The sequence below is a fragment of the Dendrobates tinctorius genome, unplaced genomic scaffold, assembly GCF_039654945.1.
Source record: "Dendrobates tinctorius isolate UK_male_01 unplaced genomic scaffold, ASM3965494v1 ptg000103l, whole genome shotgun sequence".
Classification (NCBI taxonomy): Eukaryota; Metazoa; Chordata; class Amphibia; order Anura; family Dendrobatidae; genus Dendrobates; species Dendrobates tinctorius.
In genome coordinates this window covers 33,789,945-33,810,927 of record NW_027361771.1, presented here as the reverse complement: position 1 = coordinate 33,810,927, position 20,983 = coordinate 33,789,945, and the positions used below count along the sequence as shown (strand labels likewise).

Here is a 20,983-nt window from a genome sequence, read left to right as displayed (position 1 = left end):
GGTCGGCGGCTTATGAGACAGACTGATGCGCGTGGCCGTTCTACCGCCGGTCGCATCACAGCAGACACAGCCGTGCGCAGTTTGGTATAACCCCCCCCCCCCCTTTTTAATAAGGAATCAATAGTTTTTGTATATAGTGGGTGGGTCTTTTCTTATTTTTGTCCAGTTTTCTTCGTACCTGCTAAGGTTTATTATTTCTTGCGTTTTCTCCATACTAGAACGGAGGTGCTGCAGTGAGGACACCCTTATAGACAATATGGGCACACAGAAATTCTGAACGCGTCCGTGTCGGAGTGGGGGCCAAGGGCCCAGTTACATCAACTCCAGGGCCCCACTTTTCATCTCCATGCAAATATGACTGTACCGTCCATCATGCACACATTTCCATAGCAATAAACTGGGGTTGTTACATTATTAATTCTTGTAACATTGTTGATGCTTAGTCCATTATCAAACTGAGCAATACTCCCCAAAGAAGTGCTGTGGTAATATCTCCTGAGCACAGGGACCTCTCCGGCCTGTTCTGTAGTGAGGACCCCGACTTTCTGCGCCATCATAAACACCACGTGACGTGCCACACAGGGACGGACATCGGGGTTACTGTAGGGAGGAGCGCGCACGAGACGGACCCATCTCCTTCTGCCGCATATTATGGCCATTCCTAGCCAGCCCTTCCCACACACGGCTGGTCACGTGAATATGACGTCATCACGGGACCTAAAGCTGAATAGACTTTAGTGTCTACTATTTTCCGAGGCTTGGAACGCATCAGCCGGAAGTAGCAGTAACAGCTTCCAGTGCCTTAGCGACCAGACGGGGGAGGAGTCACCGCGCAGGCTGCAGTGTCCTGACGTAAGTGTTCTCCCTTCTATAACCTACAGCTGGAGGAGACTGTGGTGTCCTGTCTGTTGTTATTATTATTATTATTATTCAGGAGGAGCAGACTGTGGTGTCCTTTTTGTCATTATTATACACGAGGAGCAGACTGTGGTGTCCTGTCTGTTATTATACAGGAGGAGCAGACTGTGGTGTCCTATCTGTTATTATTATACAGGAGGAGCAGACTGTGGTGTCCTGTCTGTTGTTATTAGACAGGAGGAGCAGACTGTGGTGTCCTGTCTGTTGTTATTAGACAGGAGGAGCAGACTGTGGTGTCCTGTCTGTTATTATACAGGAGGAGCAGACTGTGGTGTCCTGTCTGTTATTATTATACAGGAGGAGCAGACTGTGGTATCCTGTCTGTTATTATTATACAGGAGGAGCAGACTGTGGTGTCCTGTCTGTTGTTAGTATTATACAGGAGGAGCAGACTGTGGTGTCCTGTCTGTTATTATACAGGAGGAGCAGACTGTGGTGTCCTATCTGTTATTATTAGACAGGAGGAGCAGACTGTGGTGTCCTGTCTGTTGTTATTATTATTAATATTCAGGAGGAGCAGACTGTGGTATCCTGTCTGTTGTTATTATTATTATTATTATTATTATTCAGGAGGAGCAGACTGTGGTATCCTGTCTGTTATTATTAGACAGGAGGAGCAGACTGTGGTGTCCTGTCTGTTATTATACAGGAGGAGCAGACTGTGGTGTCCTGTCTGTTATTATACAGGAGGAGCAGACTGTGGTGTCCTGTCTGTTGTTATTTTACAGGAGGAGCAGACTGTGGTGTCCTGTCTATTATTATTATACAGGAGGAGTAGACTGTGGTGTCCTGTCTGTTATTATACAGGAGGAGCAAACTGTGGTGTCCTGTCTGTTGTTATTATTATACAGGAGGAGCAGACTGTGGTGTCCTGTCTGTTATTATTATTATACAGGAGGAGCAGACTGTGGTGTCCTGTCTGTTGTTGTTATTATTATACAGGAGGAGCAGACTGTGGTGTCGTGTCTGTTATTATTATTATACAGGAGGAGCAGACTGTGGTGTCCTGTCTGTTGTTGTTATTATTATACAGGAGGAGCAGACTGTGGTGTCCTGTCTGTTATTATACAGGAGGAGTTGACTGTGGTGTCCTGTCTGTTGTTATTATTATTCAGGAGGAGCAGACTGTGGTCTCCTTTTTGTCATTATTATACACGAGGAGCAGACTGTGGTGTCCTGTCTGTTATTATACAGGGGGAGCAGACTGTGGTGTCCTGTCTGTTGTTATTATTATACAGGAGGAGCAGACTGTGGTATCCTGTCTGTTATTATTATTATACAGGAGGAGCAGACTGTGGTGTCCTGTCTGTTATTATTAGACAGGAGGAGCAGACTGTGGTGTCCTGTCTGTTATTATACAGGGGGAGCAGACTGTGGTGTCCTGTCTGTTGTTATTATTATACAGGAGGAGCAGACTGTGGTATCCTGTCTGTTATTATTATTATACAGGAGGAGCAGACTGTGGTGTCCTGTCTGTTATTATTATTATACAGGAGGAGCAGACTGTGGTGTCCTGTCTGTTGTTGTTATTATTATACAGGAGGAACAGACTGTGGTGTCCTGTCTGTTATTATTATTATACAGGAGGAGCAGACTGTGGTGTCCTGTCTGTTATTATTATTATACAGGAGGAGCAGACTGTGGTGTCCTGTCTGTTATTATTATTATACAGGAGGAGCAGACTGTGGTGTCCTGTCTGTTATTATTATTATACAGGAGGAGCAGACTGTTGTGTCCTGTCTGTTATTATTATTATTATTCAGGAGGAGCAGACTGTGGTGTCCTGTCTGTTATTATTATACAGGAGGAGCAGACTGTGGTGTCCTGTCTGTTATTATTATACAGGAGGAGCAGACTGTAGTGTCCTGTCTGTTATTATTATTATACAGGAGGAGCAGACTGTGGTGTCCTGTCTGTTATTATTATTATACAGGAGGAGCAGACTGTGGTGTCCTGTCTGTTATTATTATTATACAGGAGGAGCAGACTGTGGTGTCCTGTCTGTTATTATTATTATACAGGAGGAGCAGACTGTGGTGTCCTGTCTGTTATTATTATTATACAGGAGGAGCAGACTGTGGTATCCTGTCTGTTATTATTAGACAGGAGGAGCAGACTGTGGTGTCCTGTCTGTTATTATACAGGAGGAGCAGACTGTGGTGTCCTGTCTCTTATTATACAGGAGGAGCAGACTGTGGTGTCCTGTCTGTTATTATTATTATTTTACAGGAGGAGCAGACTCTGGTGTCCTGTGTTTTATTAAAATACAGGAGGAGCAGACTGTGGTGTCCTGTCTGTTATTATTTTACAGGAGGAGCAGACTGTGGTGTCCTGGCTGTTATTATTAAAATACAGTAGGAGCAGACTGTGTTGTCCTGTCTGTTATTTTTATTATACAGGAGGAGCAGACTGTGGAGTCCTGTATGTTGTTATTTTTATTATACAGGAGGAGCAGACTGTGGAGTGCTGTCTGTTGTTATTATTATTATTATTATTATTATTATTATTATTATTATTATTATTATTATACAGGAAGAGCAGACTGTGGTGTCCTGTCATTGTTATTATTATACAGGAAGAGCAGACTGTGGTGTCGTGTCTGTTATTATACAGGAGGAGCAGACTGTGGTGTCCTGTCTTGTTATTGTTATACAGGAGGAGCAGAGTGTTGTATCCTGTCTGTTATTATACAGGAGGAGCAGACTGTGGTGTCCTGTCTGTTATTATTATACAGAAGGAGCAGACTGTGGTGTCCTGTCTGTTATTATTATTATTATACAGGAGGAGCAGACTGTGGTGTCCTGTCTGTAGTTATTTTTATTATACAGGAGGAGCAGACTGTGGTGTCCTGTCTCTTGTTATTGTTATACAAGAGGAGCAGACTGTGGTGTCCTGTCTGTTATTATACAGGAGGAGCAGACTGTAGTGTCCTGTCTGTTATTATTATTATACAGGAGGAGCAGACTGTGGTGTCCTGTCTGTTATTATTATTATACAGGAGGAGCAGACTGTGGTGTCCTGTCTGTTATTATTATACAGGAGGAGCAGACTGTGGTGTCGTGTCTGTTATTATAAAGGAGGTGCTGACTGGTGTCCTGTCTGTTATTGTTATACAGGAGCAGCAGACTTTGGTGTCCTGTCTATTGTTATTATTATACAGGTGGAGCAGACTGTGGTGTCCTGTCTGTTGTTATTATTATACAGGAGGAGCAGACTGTGGTGTCCTGTCTTATTATTATTATACAGGAGGAGCAGACTGTGGTGTCCTGTTATTATTATTATACAGGAGGAGCAGACTGTGGTGTCCTGTCTGTTGTTATTATTATACAGGAGGAGCAGACTGTGGTGTCCTGTCTGTTATTATTATTATACAGGAGGAGCAGACTGTGGTGTCGTGTCTGCTATTATACAGGAGGAGCAGACTGTGGTGTCCTGTCTTTTATTATTATACTCGAGTAGCAGACTGTGGTGTCCTGTCTGTTATTATTATTATACAGGAGGAGCAGACTGTGGTGTCCTGTCTGTTATTATACAGGATGAGCAGACTGTGGTGTCCTGTCTGTTATTATTATTATACAGGAGGAGCAGACTGTGGTGTCCTGTCTGTTATTTTTATTATACAGGAGGAGCAGACTGTGGAGTGCTGTCTGTTGTTGTTATTATTATTATTATACAGGATGAGCAGACTGTGGTGTCCTGTCTGTTATTATACAGGAGGAGCAGACTGTGGTGTCCTGTCTGTTGTTATTATTATACAGGAGGAGCAGACTGTATTGTCCTGTCTGTTATTAGTATACAGGAGGAGCAGACTGTGGTGTCCTGTCTGTTGTTATTATTTTACAGGAGGAGCAGACTGTGGTGTCCTGTCTGTTATTTTTATTATACAGGAGAAGCAGACTGTGGAGTCCTGTCTGTTGTTAAGATTATTTACAGGAGGAGCAGACTGTGGTGTCCTGTCATTGTTATTATACAGGAGGAACAGACTGTGGTGTCGTGTCTGTTATTATTATTATTATACAGGAGGAGCAGACTGTGGTGTCCTGTCTGTTATTAAACAGGAGGAACAGACTGTGGTGTCCTGTCTGTTATTATTATTATACAAGAGGAGCAGACTGTTGTGTCCTGTCTGTTATTATTATTATACAGGAGGAGCAGACTGTGGTGTCCTGTCTGTTATTAAACCGGAGGAGCAGACTGTGGTGTCCTGTCTGTTATTATTATACAGGAGGAGCAGACTGTGGTGTCCTGTCTGTTTTTATTATACAGGAGGAGCAGACTGTGGTGTCCTGTCTGTTATTATTATACAGGAGGACCAGACTGTGGTGTCCTGTCTGTTATTATTATACAGGAGGAGCAGACTGTGGTGTCCTGTCATTGTTATTAGACAGGAGGAGCAGACTGTGGTGTCCTGTCTGTTATACAGGAGGAGCAGACTGTGGTGTCGTGTCTGTTGTTATTATTATTCAGGAGGAGCAGACTGTGGTGTCGTGTCTGTTGTTATTATTATTCAGGAGGAGCAGACTGTGGTGTCCGGTCATTGTTATTATACAGGAGGAGCAGACTGTGGTGTCCTGTCTGTTATTATTATTATACAGGATTAGCAGACTGTTGTGTCCTGTCTGTTGTTATTAAACAGTAGGAGCAGACTGTGGTGTCCTGTCTGTTATTGTTATACAGGAGGAGCAGACTGTGGTGTCCTGTCTATTATTATTATACAGGAGGAGCAGACTGTGGTGTCCTGTCTGGTATTATTATTATACAGGAGGAGCAGACTGTGGTGTCCTGTCTGTTATTATTATTCAGGAGGAGCAGACTGTGGTGTCCTGTCTGTTATTTTTATTATACAGGAGGAGCAGACTGTGGTGTCCTGTCTGTTATTATTATACAGGAGGAGCAGACTGTTGTGTCCTGTCTGTTGTTATTAAACAGGAGGAGCAGACTGTGGTGTCCTGTCTGTTATTGTTATACAGGAGGAGCAGACTGTGGTGTCCTGTCTATTATTATTATACAGGAGGAGCAGACTGTGGTGTCCTGTCATTGTTATTATACAGGAGGAGCAGAATGTGGTGTCCTGTCTGTTATACAGGAGGAGCAGACTGTGGTGTCCTGTCTGTTGTTATTATTATACAGGAGGAGCAGACTCTGGTGTCCTGTCTGTTATTATACAGGAGTAGCAGACTGTGGTGTCCTGTCTGTTATTATTATTATACAGGAGGAGCAGACTGTAGTGTCCTGTCTGTTATTATTATTATACAGGAGGAGCAGAGTGTGGTGTCCTGTCTGTTATTATTATTATTATTATACAGGAGGAGCAGACTATGGTGTCCTGTCTGTTGTTATTATTATACAGGAGGAGCAGACTGTGGTGTCCTGTCTGTTATTATTATTTTACAGGAGGAGCAGACTGTGGTGTCCTGTCTGTTATTGTTATACAGGAGCAGCAGACTTTGGTGTCCTGTCTGTTGTTATTATTATTATACAGGAGGAGCAGACTGTATTGTCCTGCCTGTTAATATTATTATACATGAGGAGCAGACTGTGGTGTCCTGTCTGTTATTATTATTATACAGGAGGAGCAGACTGTGGTGTCCTGTCTGTTGTTATTATTATTATTATACAGGAGTAGTAGACTGTATTGTTCTGTCTGTTATTATTATTATACAGGAGGAGCAGACTGTGGTGTCCTGTCTGTTATTATACAGGAGGAGCAGTCTGTGGTGTCCTGTCTGTTATTATTCAGGAGGAGCAGACTGTCGTGTCCTGTCTGTTATTATACAGGAGGAGCAGACTGTGCTGTCCTGTCTGTTATTATTATTATACAGGAGGATCAGACTGTGGTGTCCTGTCTGTTATTATTATTATACAGGAGGAGCAGACTGTGGTGTCCTGTCTGTTATTATACAGGAGGAGCAGACTGTGGTGTCCTGTCTGTTATTATTATACAGGAGGAGTAGACTGTGGTGTCCTGTCTGTTATTATTATACAGGAGGAGCAGACTGTTGTGTCCTGTCTGTTGTTATTAAACAGGAGGAGCAGACTGTGGTGTCCTGTCTGTTATTGTTATACAGGAGGAGCAGACTGTGGTGTCCTGTCTATTATTATTATACAGGAGGAGCAGACTGTGGTGTCCTGTCATTGTTATTATACAGGAGGAGCAGAATGTGGTGTCCTGTCTGTTATACAGGAGGAGCAGACTGTGGTGTCCTGTCTGTTGTTATTATTATACAGGAGGAGCAGACTCTGGTGTCCTGTCTGTTATTATACAGGAGTAGCAGACTGTGGTGTCCTGTCTGTTATTATTATTATACAGGAGGAGCAGACTGTAGTGTCCTGTCTGTTATTATTATTATACAGGAGGAGCAGAGTGTGGTGTCCTGTCTGTTATTATTATTATTATTATACAGGAGGAGCAGACTATGGTGTCCTGTCTGTTGTTATTATTATACAGGAGGAGCAGACTGTGGTGTCCTGTCTGTTATTATTATTTTACAGGAGGAGCAGACTGTGGTGTCCTGTCTGTTATTGTTATACAGGAGCAGCAGACTTTGGTGTCCTGTCTGTTGTTATTATTATTATACAGGAGGAGCAGACTGTATTGTCCTGCCTGTTAATATTATTATACATGAGGAGCAGACTGTGGTGTCCTGTCTGTTATTATTATTATACAGGAGGAGCAGACTGTGGTGTCCTGTCTGTTGTTATTATTATTATTATACAGGAGTAGTAGACTGTATTGTTCTGTCTGTTATTATTATTATACAGGAGGAGCAGACTGTGGTGTCCTGTCTGTTATTATTATACAGGAGGAGCAGTCTGTGGTGTCCTGTCTGTTATTATTCAGGAGGAGCAGACTGTCGTGTCCTGTCTGTTATTATACAGGAGGAGCAGACTGTGCTGTCCTGTCTGTTATTATTATTATTATTATTATTATTATACAGGAGGATCAGACTGTGGTGTCCTGTCTGTTATTATTATTATACAGGAGGAGCAGACTGTGGTGTCCTGTCTGTTATTATACAGGAGGAGCAGACTGTGGTGTCCTGTCTGTTATTATTATACAGGAGGAGTAGACTGTGGTGTCCTGTCTGTTATTATTATACAGAAGGAGCAGTCTGTGGTGTCCTGTCTGTTATTATTCAGGAGGAGCAGACTGTGGTGTCATGTCTGTTATTATTATTATACAGGAGGAGCAGACTGTGGTGTCCTGTCTGTTATTATTATTATACAGGAGGAGCAGACTGTGGTGTCCTGTCTGTTATTATTATTATACAGGAGGAGCAGACTGTGGTGTCCTGTCTGTTATTATACAGGAGGAGCAGACTGTGGTGTCCTGTCTGTTATTGTTATACAGGGAGAGCAGACTGTGGTGTCCTGTCTGTTATTGTTATACAGGGAGAGCAGACTGTGGTGTCCTGTCTGTTATTAATATCCAGGAAGAGCAGACTGTGGTGTCCTGTCTGTTATTATTATACAGGAGGAGCAGACTGTGGTGTCCTGTCTGTTGTTGTTTTTGTTGTTATTATTATTTTTATTATTATTATACAGGAGGAGCAGACTGTGGTGTCCTGTCTGTTGTTGTTATTATACAGGAGGAGCAGACTGTGGTGTCCTGTCTGTTATTAACATACAGGAGTAGCAGAATGTGGTGCCCTGTCTGTTATTATTATTATATAAGAGGAGCAGACTGTGGTGTCTTGTCTGTTATTATTATACAGGAGGAGCAGACTGTGGTGTCATGTGTTTTATTATTATTATACAGTAGGAGCAGACTGTGGTGTTGTGTTTGTTATTATTATACAGGAGGAGCAGACTGTGGTGTCCTGTCTGTTGTTATTATTATACAGGAGGATCAGACTGTGGTGTCCTGTCTGTTATTATTAAAATACAGGAGGAGCAGACTGTGGTGTCCTGTCTGTTATTTTTATTATACAGGAGGAGCAGACTGTGGAGTCCTGTCTGTTGTTATTATTATACAGGAGTAGCAGACTGTGGTGTCCTGTCTGTTTTTATTATTAGACAGGAGGAGCAGACTGTGGTGTCCTGTCTGTTATTATTATACAGGAGGAGCAGACTGTGCTGTCCTGTCTGTTATTATACAGGAGGAGCAGACTGTAGTGTCCTGTCTCTTGTTATTGTTATACAAGAGGAGCAGACTGTGGTGTCCTGTCTGTTATTTTACATGAGGAGCAGACTGTGGTGTCCTGTCTGTTATTATTATACAGGAGGAGCAGACTGTGGTGTCCTGTCTGTTATTATACAGGAGGAGCAGACTGTGGTGTCCTGTCTTATTATTATACAGGAGTAGCAGACTGTGGTGCCCTGTCTGTTGTTATTATTATACAGGAGGAGCAGACTGTGGAGTCCTGTCTGTTGTTGTTATTATTATTATTATTATACAGGAGGAGCAGACTGTGGAGTCCTGTCTGTTGTTGTTATTATTATTATTATTATACAGGAGGAGCAGACTGTGGTGTCCTATCATTGTTATTATACAGGAGGAGCAGACTATGGTGTCCTGTCTGTTATTATTATACAGGAGGAGCAGTCTGTGGTGTCCTGTCTGTTATTATTATACAGGAGGGGCAGCCTGTGGTGTCCTGTCTGTTATTATTATACAGGAGGAGCAGACTGTGGTGTCCTGTCTGTTATTATACAGAAGGAGCAGACTGTGGTTTCCTGTCATTTTTATTATTATGCAGGAGGAGCAGACTGTGGTGTCCTGTCGGTTACTATTATTATACAGGAGAAGCAGACTGTGGTGTCCTGTCTGCTGTCATTATTATACAGGAGGAGCAGACTGTGGTGTCCTGTCTGTTATTATTATTTAACAGGAGGAGCAGACTGTGGTGTCCTGTCTGTGATTATTATTATTATACAAGAGGAGCAGACTATGGTGTACTGTCTGTTGTTATTATTATACCGGAGGAGCAGACTGTGGGGTCCTGTCTGTTATTATTATACAGGAGTAGCAGACTGTGGTGCCCTGTCTGTTGTTATTATTATACAAGAGGAGCAGACTGTGGTGTCCTGTCTGTTTTTATTATTAGACAGGAGGAGCAGACTGTGGAGTCCTGTCTGTTTTTATTATTATTATTATTATTATACAGGAGGAACAGACTGTGGTGTCCTGTCATTGTTATTATTATACTGGAGGAGCAGACTGTGGTGTCCTGTCTGTTATTATTATACAGGAGGAGCAGTCTGTGGTGTCCTGTCTGTTATTATTCAGGAGGAGCAGACTGTGGTGTCCTGTCTGTTATTATACAGGAGGAGCAGACTGTGGTGTCCTGTCTGTTATTATTATTATTATTATACAGGAGGAGCAGACTGTGGTGTCCTGTCTGTTGTTATTATTATTATACAGGAGGAGCAGACTGTGGTGTCCTGTCTGTTATTATACAGGAGGAGCAGACTGTGGTGTCCTGTCTGTTATTATTATACAGGAGAAGCAGACTGTGGTGTCCTGTCTGTTATTATTATACAGAAGGAGCAGTCTGTGGTGTCCTGTCTGTTATTATTATTATACAGGAGGAGCAGACTGTGGTGTCCTGTCTGTTATACAGGAGGAGCAGACTGTGGTGTCCTGTCTGTTATTGTTATACAGGGAGAGCAGACTGTGGTGTCCTGTCTGTTATTAAACAGGAGGAGCGGACTGTGGTGTCCTTTCTGTTATTATTAAAATACATGAGGAGCAAACTGTGGAGTCCTGTCTGTTGTTGTTATTATTATTATTATTATTATTATTATTATTATTATTATTATACAGGAGGAGCAGACTGTGGTGTCCTGTCATTGTTATTATTTTACAGGAGGAGCAGACTGTGGTGTCTTGTCTGTTGCTATTATTATACAGGAGGAGCAGACTGTGGTGTCGTGTCTGTTATTATTATACAGGAGGAGCAGACGGTGGTGTCCTGACTGTTGTTATTTTTATAATACAGGAGGAGCAGACTGTGGTGTCCTGTCTCTTGTTATTGTTATGCAAGAGGAGCAGACTGTGGTGTCCTGTCTGTTATTATACAGGAGGAGCAGACTGTGGTATCCTGTCTGTTATTATTAAAATACAGGAGGAGCAGACTGTGGTGTCCTGTCTGTTATTTTTATTATACAGGAGGAGCAGACTGTGGTGTCCTGTCTGTTATTATACAGGAGGAGCAGACTGTGGTGTCCTCTCTGTTATTAAACAGGAGGAGCGGACTGTGGTATCCTGTCTGTTATTATTATACAGGAGGAGCAGACTGTGGTGTCTTGTCTGTTGTTATTATTGTACTGGAGGAGCAGACTGTGGTGTCCTGTCTGTTATTATTATTATACAGGAGGAACAGACTGGTATCTTGTCTGTTATTATTATTATACAGGAGGAACAGACTGTGGTGTCCTGTCTGTTATTATTATACAGGAGGAGCAGACTGTGGTGTCCTGTCATTGTTATTATTATACAGGAGGAGCAGACTGTGGTTTCCTCTCTGCTGTTATTATTATACAGGAGGAGCAGACTGTGGTGTCCTGTCTGTTGTTATTATTATACAGGAGGAGCAGACTGTGGTGTCCTGTCTGTTATTATCATACAGGAGTAGCAGACTGTGGTGTCCTGTCTGTTATTATTATACAGGGGGAGCAGACTGTGGTGTCCTGTCTGTTATTATACAGGAGGAGCAGACTGTGGTGTCTTGTCTGTTATTATTATACTGGAGGAGCAGACTGTGGTGTCCTGTCTGTTATTATACAGAAGGAGCAGACTGTGGTGTCCTGTCTGTTATTATTATTATTATTATTATACAGGAGGAGCAGACTGTGGTGTCCTGTCTGTTGTTATTTTTATTATACAGGAGGAGCAGACTGTGGTGTCCTGTCTCTTGTTATTCTTATACAAGAGGAGCAGACTGTGGTGTCCTGTCTTTTGTTATACAGGAGGAGCAGACTGTGGTATCCTGTCTGTTATTATTAAAATACAGGAGGAGCAGACTGTGGTGTCCTGTCTGTTATTTTTATTATACAGGAGGAGCAGACTGTGGAGTCCTGTCTGTTGTTGTTATTATTATTATTATTATTATTATTATTATTATTATTATTATTATTATTATGCAGTAGGAGCAGACTGTGGTGTCCTGTCATTGTTATTATACAGGAGGAGCAGACTGTGGTGTCCTGTCATTGTTATTATTATACAGGAGGATCAGACTGTGGTGTCCTGTCTGTTATTATACAGGAGGAGCAGACTGTGGTGTCTTGTCTGTTGTTGTTATTATTATACAGGAGGAGCAGACTGTGGTGTCGTGTCTGTTATTATTATACAGGAGGAGCAGACTGTGGTGTCCTGTCTGTTATTACTATTATACATGAGGAGCAGACTGTGGTGTCCTGTCTGTAGTTATTTTTATTATACAGGAGGAGCAGACTGTGGTGTCCTGTCTCTTGTTATTGTTATACAAGAGGAGCAGACTGTGGTGTCCTGTCTGTTATTAAACAGGAGGAGCGGACTGTGGTGTCCTGTCTGTTATTATTATACAGGAGGAGTAGACTGTGGTGTCCTGTCATTGTTATAATTATACATTACGAGCAGACTGTGGTGTCCTGTCGGTTATTATTATTATACAGGAGGAGCAGACTGTGGTGTCCTGTCTGCTGTTATTATTATACAGGAGGAGCAGACTGTGCTGTCCTGTCTGTTATTATTATTTAACAGGAGGAGCAGACTGTGGTGTTCTGTCTGTGATTATTAATATTATACAGGAGGAGCAGACTATGGTGTCCTGTCTGTTGTTATTATTATACCGGAGGAGCAGACTGTGGTGTCCTGTCTGTTGTTATTATTATACAGGAGGAGCAGACTGTGGTGTCCTGTCTGTTATTATCATACAGGAGTAGCAGACTGTGGTGCCCTATCTGTTGTTATTATTATACAAGAGGAGCAGACTGTGGTGTCCTGTCTATTATTATTAGACAGGAGAAGCAGACTGTGGTGTCCTGTCTGTTATTATTGAAATACAGGAGGAGCAGACTGTGGTGTCCTGTCTGTTATTTTTATTATACAGGAGGATCAGACTGTGGAGTCCTGTCTGTTTTTATTATTATTATTATTATTATTATTATTATACAGGAGGAACAGACTGTGGTGTCCTGTCATTGTTATACAGGAGGAGCAGACTGTGGAGTCCTGTCTGTTTTTATTATTATTATTATTATTATTATTATTATTATTATTATTATTATTATTATGCAGGAGGAGCAGACTGTGGTGTCCTGTCTTATTATTATACAGGAGGAGCAGACTGTGGTGTCTTGTCTGTTATTATTATTATAAAGGAGGATCAGACTGTGGTGTCTTGTCTGTTGTTATTATTATACAGGAGGAGCAGACTGTGGTGTCGTGTCTGTTATTATTATACAGGAGGAGCAGACTGTGGTGTCCTGTCTGATATTATACAGGAGGAGCAGACTGTGGTGTCCTGTCTGTTATTAAACAGGAGGAGCGGACTGTGGTGTCCTTTCTGTTATTATTAAAATACATGAGGAGCAAACTGTGGAGTCCTGTCTGTTGTTTTTATTATTATTATTATTATTATTATTATACAGGAGGAGCAGACTGTGGTGTCCTGTCATTGTTATTATTATACAGGAGGAGCAGACTGTGGTGTCCTGTCTGTTATTATACAGGAGGAGCAGACTGTTGTGTCCTGTCTTTTATTATACAGGAGGAGCTGACTGTGGTGTCCTGTCTGTTATTATTATACAGGAGGAGCAGACTGTGGTGTCGTGTCTGTTATTATTATACAGGAGGAGCAGACTGTGGTGTCCTTTCTGTTATTATTAAAATACATGAGGAGCAAACTGTGGAGTCCTGTCTGTTGTTTTTATTATTATTATTATTATTATTATTATTATTATTATTATTATTATTATACAGGAGGAGCAGACTGTGGTGTCCTGTCATTGTTATTATTTTACAGGAGGAGCAGACTGTGGTGTCTTGTCTGTTGCTATTATTATACAGGAGGAGCAGACTGTGGTGTCGTGTCTGTTATTATTATCCAGGAGGAGCAGACTGTGGTGCCCTATCTGTTGTTATTTTACAGGAGGAGCAGCCTGTGGTGTCCTGTCTGTTATTATTATCCAGGAGGAGTAGACTGTGGTGTCCTGTCATTGTTATTATTATACAGGAGGAGCAGACTGTGGTGTCCTGTCTGTTATTATACAGGAGGAGCAGACTGTGGTGTCGTGTCTGTTATTATACAAGAGGAGCAGACTGTGGTGTCCTGTCTGTTATTATGCTGGAGCAGCAGACTGTGGTGTCTTGTCTGTTATTATTATACAGGAGGAGCAGACTGTGGTGTCCTGTCTGTTGTTATTATTATTATTATACAGGAGGAGCAGACTGTGGTGTCGTGTCTGTTGTTATTATTATTATACAGGAGGAGCAGACTGTGGTGTCCTGTCTGTTGTTATTATTATACAGTAGGAGCAGACTGTGGTGTCCTGTCTGTTATTGTTATTATTATACAGGAGGAGCAGACTGTTGTGTCCTGTCTGTTGTTATTATTATACAGGAGGAGCAGACTTTGGTGTCCTGTCTGTTATTATTATTATACAGGAGGAGCAGACTGTGGTGTCCTGTCTGTTATTATACAGGAGGAGAAGACTGTGGTGTCCTGTCTGTTGTTATTATTATACAGGTGGAGCAGACTGTGGTTTCCTGTCTGTTATTATTATACAGGAGGAGCAGACTGTGGTGTCCTGTCTGTTGTTATTATTATACAGGAGGAGCAGACTGTGGTGTCCTGTCTGTTGTTATTATTATACAGGAGGAGCAGACTGTGGTGTCCTGTCTGTTATTATACAGGAGGAGCAGACTGTGGTGTCCTGTCTGTTATTTTTATTATACAGGAGGAGCAGACTGTGGTGTCCGGTCTGTTATTATTATACAGGAGGAGCAGACTGTGGTGTCGTGTCTGTTATTATTATTATTATACAGGAGGAGCGGACTGTGGTGTCCTGTCTGTTATTATTATACAGGAGGAGCAGACTGTGGTGTCGTGTCTGTTATTATTATTATACAGGAGGAGAAGACTGTGGTGTCCTGTCTGTTATTTTTATTATACAGGAGGAGCAGACTGTGGAGTCCTGTCTGTTGTTGTTGTTGTTGTTGTTATTATTATTATTATTATTATTATTATTATTATTATGCAGGAGGAGCAGAATGTGGTGTCCTGTCTTATTATTATACAGGAGGAGCAGACTGTGGTGTCTTGTCTGTTATTATTATTATACAGGAGGAGCAGACTGTGGTGTCTTGTCTGTTGTTATTATTATAAAGGAGGAGCAGACTGTGGTGTCGTGTCTGTTATTATACAGGAGGAGCAGACTGTGGTGTCGTGTCTGTTATTATTATACAGGAGGAGCAGACTGTGGTGTCCTGTCTGTAGTTATTTTTATTTTACAGGAGGAGCAGACTGTGGTGTCCTGTCTCTTGTTATTGTTATACAAGAGGAGCAGACTGTGGTGTCCTGTCTGTTATTAAACAGGAGAAGCGGACTGTGGTGTCCTGTCTTATTATTATACAGGAGGAACAGACTGTGGTGTCTTGTCTGTTATTATTATTATTATACAGGAGGAGCAGACTGTGTTGTCTTGTCTGTTATTATTATTGTACAGGAGGAGCAGACTGTGGTGTCCTGTCTGTTATTATTATACAGGAGGAGCAGACTGTGGTGTCTTGTCTGTTATTATTATTATACAGGAGGAGCAGACTGTGGTGTCCTGTCTGTTATTATTATACAGGAGGAGTAGACTGTGGTGTCCTGTCATTGTTATTATTATACAGGAGGAGCAGACTGTGGTGTCCTGTCGGTTATTATTATTATACAGGAGGAGCAGACTGTGGTGTCCTGTCTGCTGTTATTATTATACAGGAGGAGCAGACTGTGGTGTCCTGTCTGTTATTATTATTTAACAGGAGGAGCAGACTGTGGTGTCCTGTCTGTTATTATTATTTAACAGGAGGAGCAGACTGTGGTGTCCTGTCTGTTGTTATTATTATACAAGAGGAGCAGACTGTGGTGTCCTGTCTATTATTATTAGACAGGAGGAGCAGACTGTGGAGTCCTCTCATTGTTATTATTATACAGGAGGAGCAGACTGTGGTGTCCTGTCTGTTATTATTATACCGGAGTAAGAGACTGTGGTGTCCTGTCATTGTTATTATTATACAGGAGGAGCAGACTGTGGTGTCCTGTCTGTTGTTATTATTATACAGGAGGAGCAGACTGTGGTGTCCTGTCTGTTATTTTTATTATACAGGAGGAGCAGACTGTGGAGTCCTGTCATTGTTATTATTATACAGGAGGAGCAGACTGTGGTGTCCTGTCTGTTGTTATTATTATACAGGAGGAGCAGACTGTGGTGTCCTGTCTGTTATTATACAGGAGGAGCAGACTGTTGTGTCCTGTCTGTTATTATACAGGAGGAGCAGACTGTGGTGTCCTGTCTGTTATTATTATACAGGAGGAGCAGACTGTGGTGTCCTGTCATTGTTATTATTATACAGGAGGACCAGACTGTGGTGTCCTGTCTGTTATTATTATACAGGAGTAACAGACTGTGGTGTCCTGTTATTGTTATTATAATACAGGAGGAGCAGACTGTGGTGTCCTGTCTGTTGTTATTATTATACAGGAGGAGCAGACTGTGGTGTCCTGTCTGTTATTATACAGGAGGAGCAGACTGTTGTGTCCTGTCTGTTATTATACAGGAGGAGCAGACTGTGGTGTCCTGTCTGTTATTATTATACAGGAGGAGCAGACTGTGGTGTCGTGTCTGTTATTATTATACAGGAGGAGCAGACTGTGGTGTCGTGTCTGTTATTATTATACAGGAGGAGCAGACTGTGGTGTCCTGTCTGATATTATACAGGAGGAGCAGACTGTGGTGTCCTGTCTGTTATTAAACAGGAGGAGCGGACTGTGGTGTCCTTTCTGTTATTATTAAAATACATGAGGAGCAGACTGTGGTGTCCTGTCATTGTTATTAGACAGGAGGAGCAGACTGTGGTGTCCTGTCTGTTATACAGGAGGAGCAGACAGTGGTGTCGTGTCTGTTGTTATTATTATTCAGGAGGAGCAGACTGTGGTGTCGTGTCTGTTGTTATTATTATTCAGGAGGAGCAGACTGTGGTGTCCGGTCATTGTTATTATACAGGAGGAGCAGACTGTGGTGTCCTGTCTGTTATTATTATTATACAGGATTAGCAGACTGTTGTGTCCTGTCTGTTGTTATTAAACAGTAGGAGCAGACTGTGGTGTCCTGTCTGTTATTGTTATACAGGAGGAGCAGACTGTGGTGTCCTGTCTATTATTATTATTATACAGGAGGAGCAGACTGTGGTGTCCTGTCTGGTATTATTATTATACAGGAGGAGCAGACTGTGGTGTCCTGTCTGTTATTATTATTCAGGAGGAGCAGACTGTGGTGTCCTGTCTGTTATTTTTATTATACAGGAGGAGCAGACTGTGGTGTCCTGTCTGTTATTATACAGGAGGAGCAGACTGTTGTGTCCTGTCTGTTGTTATTAAACAGGAGGAGCAGACTGTGGTGTCCTGTTATTGTTATACAGGAGGAGCAGACTGTGGTGTCCTGTCTATTATTATTATACAGGAGGAGCAGACTGTGGTGTCCTGTCATTGTTATTATACAGGAGGAGCAGAATGTGGTGTCCTGTCTGTTATACAGGAGGAGCAGACTGTGGTGTCCTGTCTGTTATTATTATACAGGAGGAGCAGACTCTGGTGTCCTGTCTGTTATTATACAGGAGTAGCAGACTGTGGTGTCCTGTCTGTTATTATTATTATACAGGAGGAGCAGACTGTAGTGTCCTGTCTGTTATTATTATTATACAGGAGGAGCAGAGTGTGGTGTCCTGTCTGTTATTATTATTATTATACAGGAGGAGCAGACTATGGTTTCCTGTCTGTTGTTATTATTATACAGGAGGAGCAGACTGTGGTGTCCTGTCTGTTATTATTATTATACAGGAGGAGCAGACTGTGGTGTCCTGTCTGTTATTGTTATACAGGATCAGCAGACTTTGGTGTCCTGTCTGTTGTTATTATTATTATACAGGAGGAGCAGACTGTATTGTCCTGCCTGTTAATATTATTATACATGAGGAGCAGACTGTGGTGTCCTGTCTGTTATTATTATTATACAGGAGGAGCAGACTGTGGTGTCCTGTCTGTTGTTGTTATTATTATTATTATACAGGAGTAGTAGACTGTATTGTTCTGTCTGTTATTATTATACAGGAGGAGCAGACTGTGGTGTCCTGTCTGTTATTATTATACAGGAGGAGCAGTCTGTGGTGTCCTGTCTGTTATTATTCAGGAGGAGCAGACTGTGGTGTCCTGTCTGTTATTATACAGGAGGAGCAGACTGTGGTGTCCTGTCTGTTATTATTATTATTATTATTATTATTATTATTATACAGGAGGAGCAGACTGTGGTGTCCTGTCTGTTATTATTATTATACTGGAGGAGCAGACTGTGGTGTCCTGTCTGTTATTATACAGGAGGAGCAGACTGTGGTGTCCTGTCTGTTATTATTATACAGGAGGAGCAGACTGTGGTGTCCTGTCTGTTATTATTATACAGAAGGAGCAGTCTGTGGTGTCCTGTCTGTTATTATTCAGGAGGAGCAGACTGTGGTGTCATGTCTGTTATTATTATTATACAGGAGGAGCAGACTGTGGTGTCCTGTCTGTTATTATTATTATACAGGAGGAGCAGACTGTGGTGTCCTGTCTGTTATTATTATTATACAGGAGGAGCAGACTGTGGTGTCCTGTCTGTTATTATACAGGAGGAGCAGACTGTGGTGTCCTGTCTGTTATTGTTATACAGGGAGAGCAGACTGTGGTGTCCTGTCTGTTATTATTATACAGGAGGAGCAGACTGTGGTGTCCTGTCTGTTATTATTATACAAGAGGAGCAGACTGTGGTGTCCTGTCTGTTGTTGTTTTTGTTGTTATTATTATTTTTATTATTATTATACAGGAGGAGCAGACTGTGGTGTCCTGTCTGTTGTTATTATTATACAGGAGGAGCAGACTGTGGTGTCCTGTCTGTTATTAACATACAGGAGTAGCAGAATGTGGTGCCCTGTCTGTTATTATTATTATATAAGAGGAGCAGACTGTGGTCTCTTGTCTGTTATTATTATACAGGAGGAGCAGACTGTGGTGTCCTGTCTGTTATTATACAGGAGGAGCAGACTGTGGAGTCCTGTCTGTTGTTATTATTATTATTATGCAGGAGGATCAGACTATGGTGTCCTGTCTCTTGTTATTGTTATACAGGAGGAGCAGACTGTGGTGTCCTGTCTGTTATTAATATACAGGAGGGGCAGCCTGTGGTGTCCTGTCTGTTATTATTATACAGAAGGAGCAGACTGTGGTTTCCTGTCATTGTTATTATTATACAGGAGGAGCAGACTGTGGTGTCCTGTCTGTTGTTATTATTATACAGGAGGATCAGACTGTGGTGTCCTGTCTGTTATTATTAAAATACAGGAGGAGCAGACTGTGGTGTCCTGTCTGTTATTTTTATTATACAGGAGGAGCAGACTGTGGAGTCCTGTCTGTTGTTATTATTATACAGGAGGAGCAGACTGTGGTGTCCTGTCTGTTTTTATTATTAGACAGGAGGAGCAGACTGTGGTGTCCTGTCTGTTATTATTATACAGGAAGAGCAGTCTGTGCTGTCCTGTCAGTTATTATACAGGAGGAGCAGACTGTGGTGTCCTGTCTCTTGTTATTGTTATACAAGAGGAGCAGACTGTGGTGTCCTGTCTGTTATTTTACAGGAGGAGCAGACTGTGGTGTCCTGTCTGTTATTATTATACAGGAGGAGCAGACTGTGGTGTCCTGTCTGTTATTATACAGGAGGAGCAGACTGTGGTGTCCTGTCTTATTATTATACAGGAGTAGCAGACTGTGGTGCCCTGTCTGTTGTTATTATTATACAAGAGGAGCAGACTGTGGTGTCCTGTCTGTTATTATTATACAGGAGGATCAGACTGTGGTGTCCTGTCTCTTGTTATTGTTATACAAGAGGACCAGACTGTGGTGTCCTGTCTGTTATTATTAAAATACAGGAGGAGCAGATTGTGGTGTCCTGTCTGTTATTATTATTATACAGGATGAGCAGACTGTGTCATCCTGTCTGTTATTGTTATTATTATACAGGAGGAGCAGACTGTGGTGTCCTGTCTGTTTTTATTATTATACAGGAGGAGCAGACTGTGGTGTCCTGTCTGTTATTTATATTATACAGGAGGAGCAGACTGTGGAGTCCTGTCTGTTGTTGTTATTATTATTATTATACAGGAGGAGCAGACTGTGGTGTCCTATCATTGTTATTATACAGGAGGAGCAGACTGGGGTGTCCTGTCATTGTTATTATTATTCAGGAGGAGCAGACTGTGGTGTCTTGTCTGTTATTATTATTATACAGGAGAAGCAGAATGTGGTGTCCTGTCTGTTATTATTATACAGGAAGAACAGACTGTGGGGTCCTGTCTTTTATTATTATTATACAGGAGGATCAGACTGTGGTGTCCTGCCTGTTGTTATACAAGAGGAGCAGACTGTATTGTCCTGTCTGTTATTTTTATTATACAGGAGGAGCAGACTGTGGAGTCCTGTCTGTTGTTATTATTATTATTATGCAGGAGGATCAGACTATGGTGTCCTGTCTCTTGTTATTGTTATACAGGAGGAGCAGACTGTGGTGTCCTGTCTGTTATTAATATACAGGAGGGGCAGCCTGTGGTGTCCTGTCTGTTATTATTATACAGGAGGAGCAGACTGTGGTGTCCTGTCTGTTTTTATACAGAAGGAGCAGACTGTGGTTTCCTGTCATTGTTATTATTATACAGGAGGAGCAGACTGTGGTGTCCTGTCGGTTACTGTTATTATACAGGAGAAGCAGACTGTGGTGTCCTGTCTGCTGTCATTATTATACAGGAGGAGCAGACTGTGGTGTCCTGTCTGTTATTATTATTTAACAGGAGGAG

At 42.0% G+C, this 20,983-nt stretch overlaps 1 protein-coding gene across 2 annotated transcripts in view; it reads left to right on the top strand.

Annotated features, from left to right (window-relative positions):
* The first annotated feature begins 699 nt into the window (after positions 1 to 699).
* LOC141100191 (uncharacterized) overlaps positions 700 to 20,983 on the top strand; it is a 150,704-nt gene continuing 130,420 nt past the window's right edge. Inside the window, exon 1 of one of the 2 annotated variants that reach the window (XM_073588504.1) lies at positions 700 to 852. The gene's annotated coding sequence lies outside the window, so the exon portion shown is untranslated. The remainder of the gene's footprint in view (positions 853 to 20,983) is intronic. The other variant, XM_073588503.1, reaches the window with a different exon arrangement.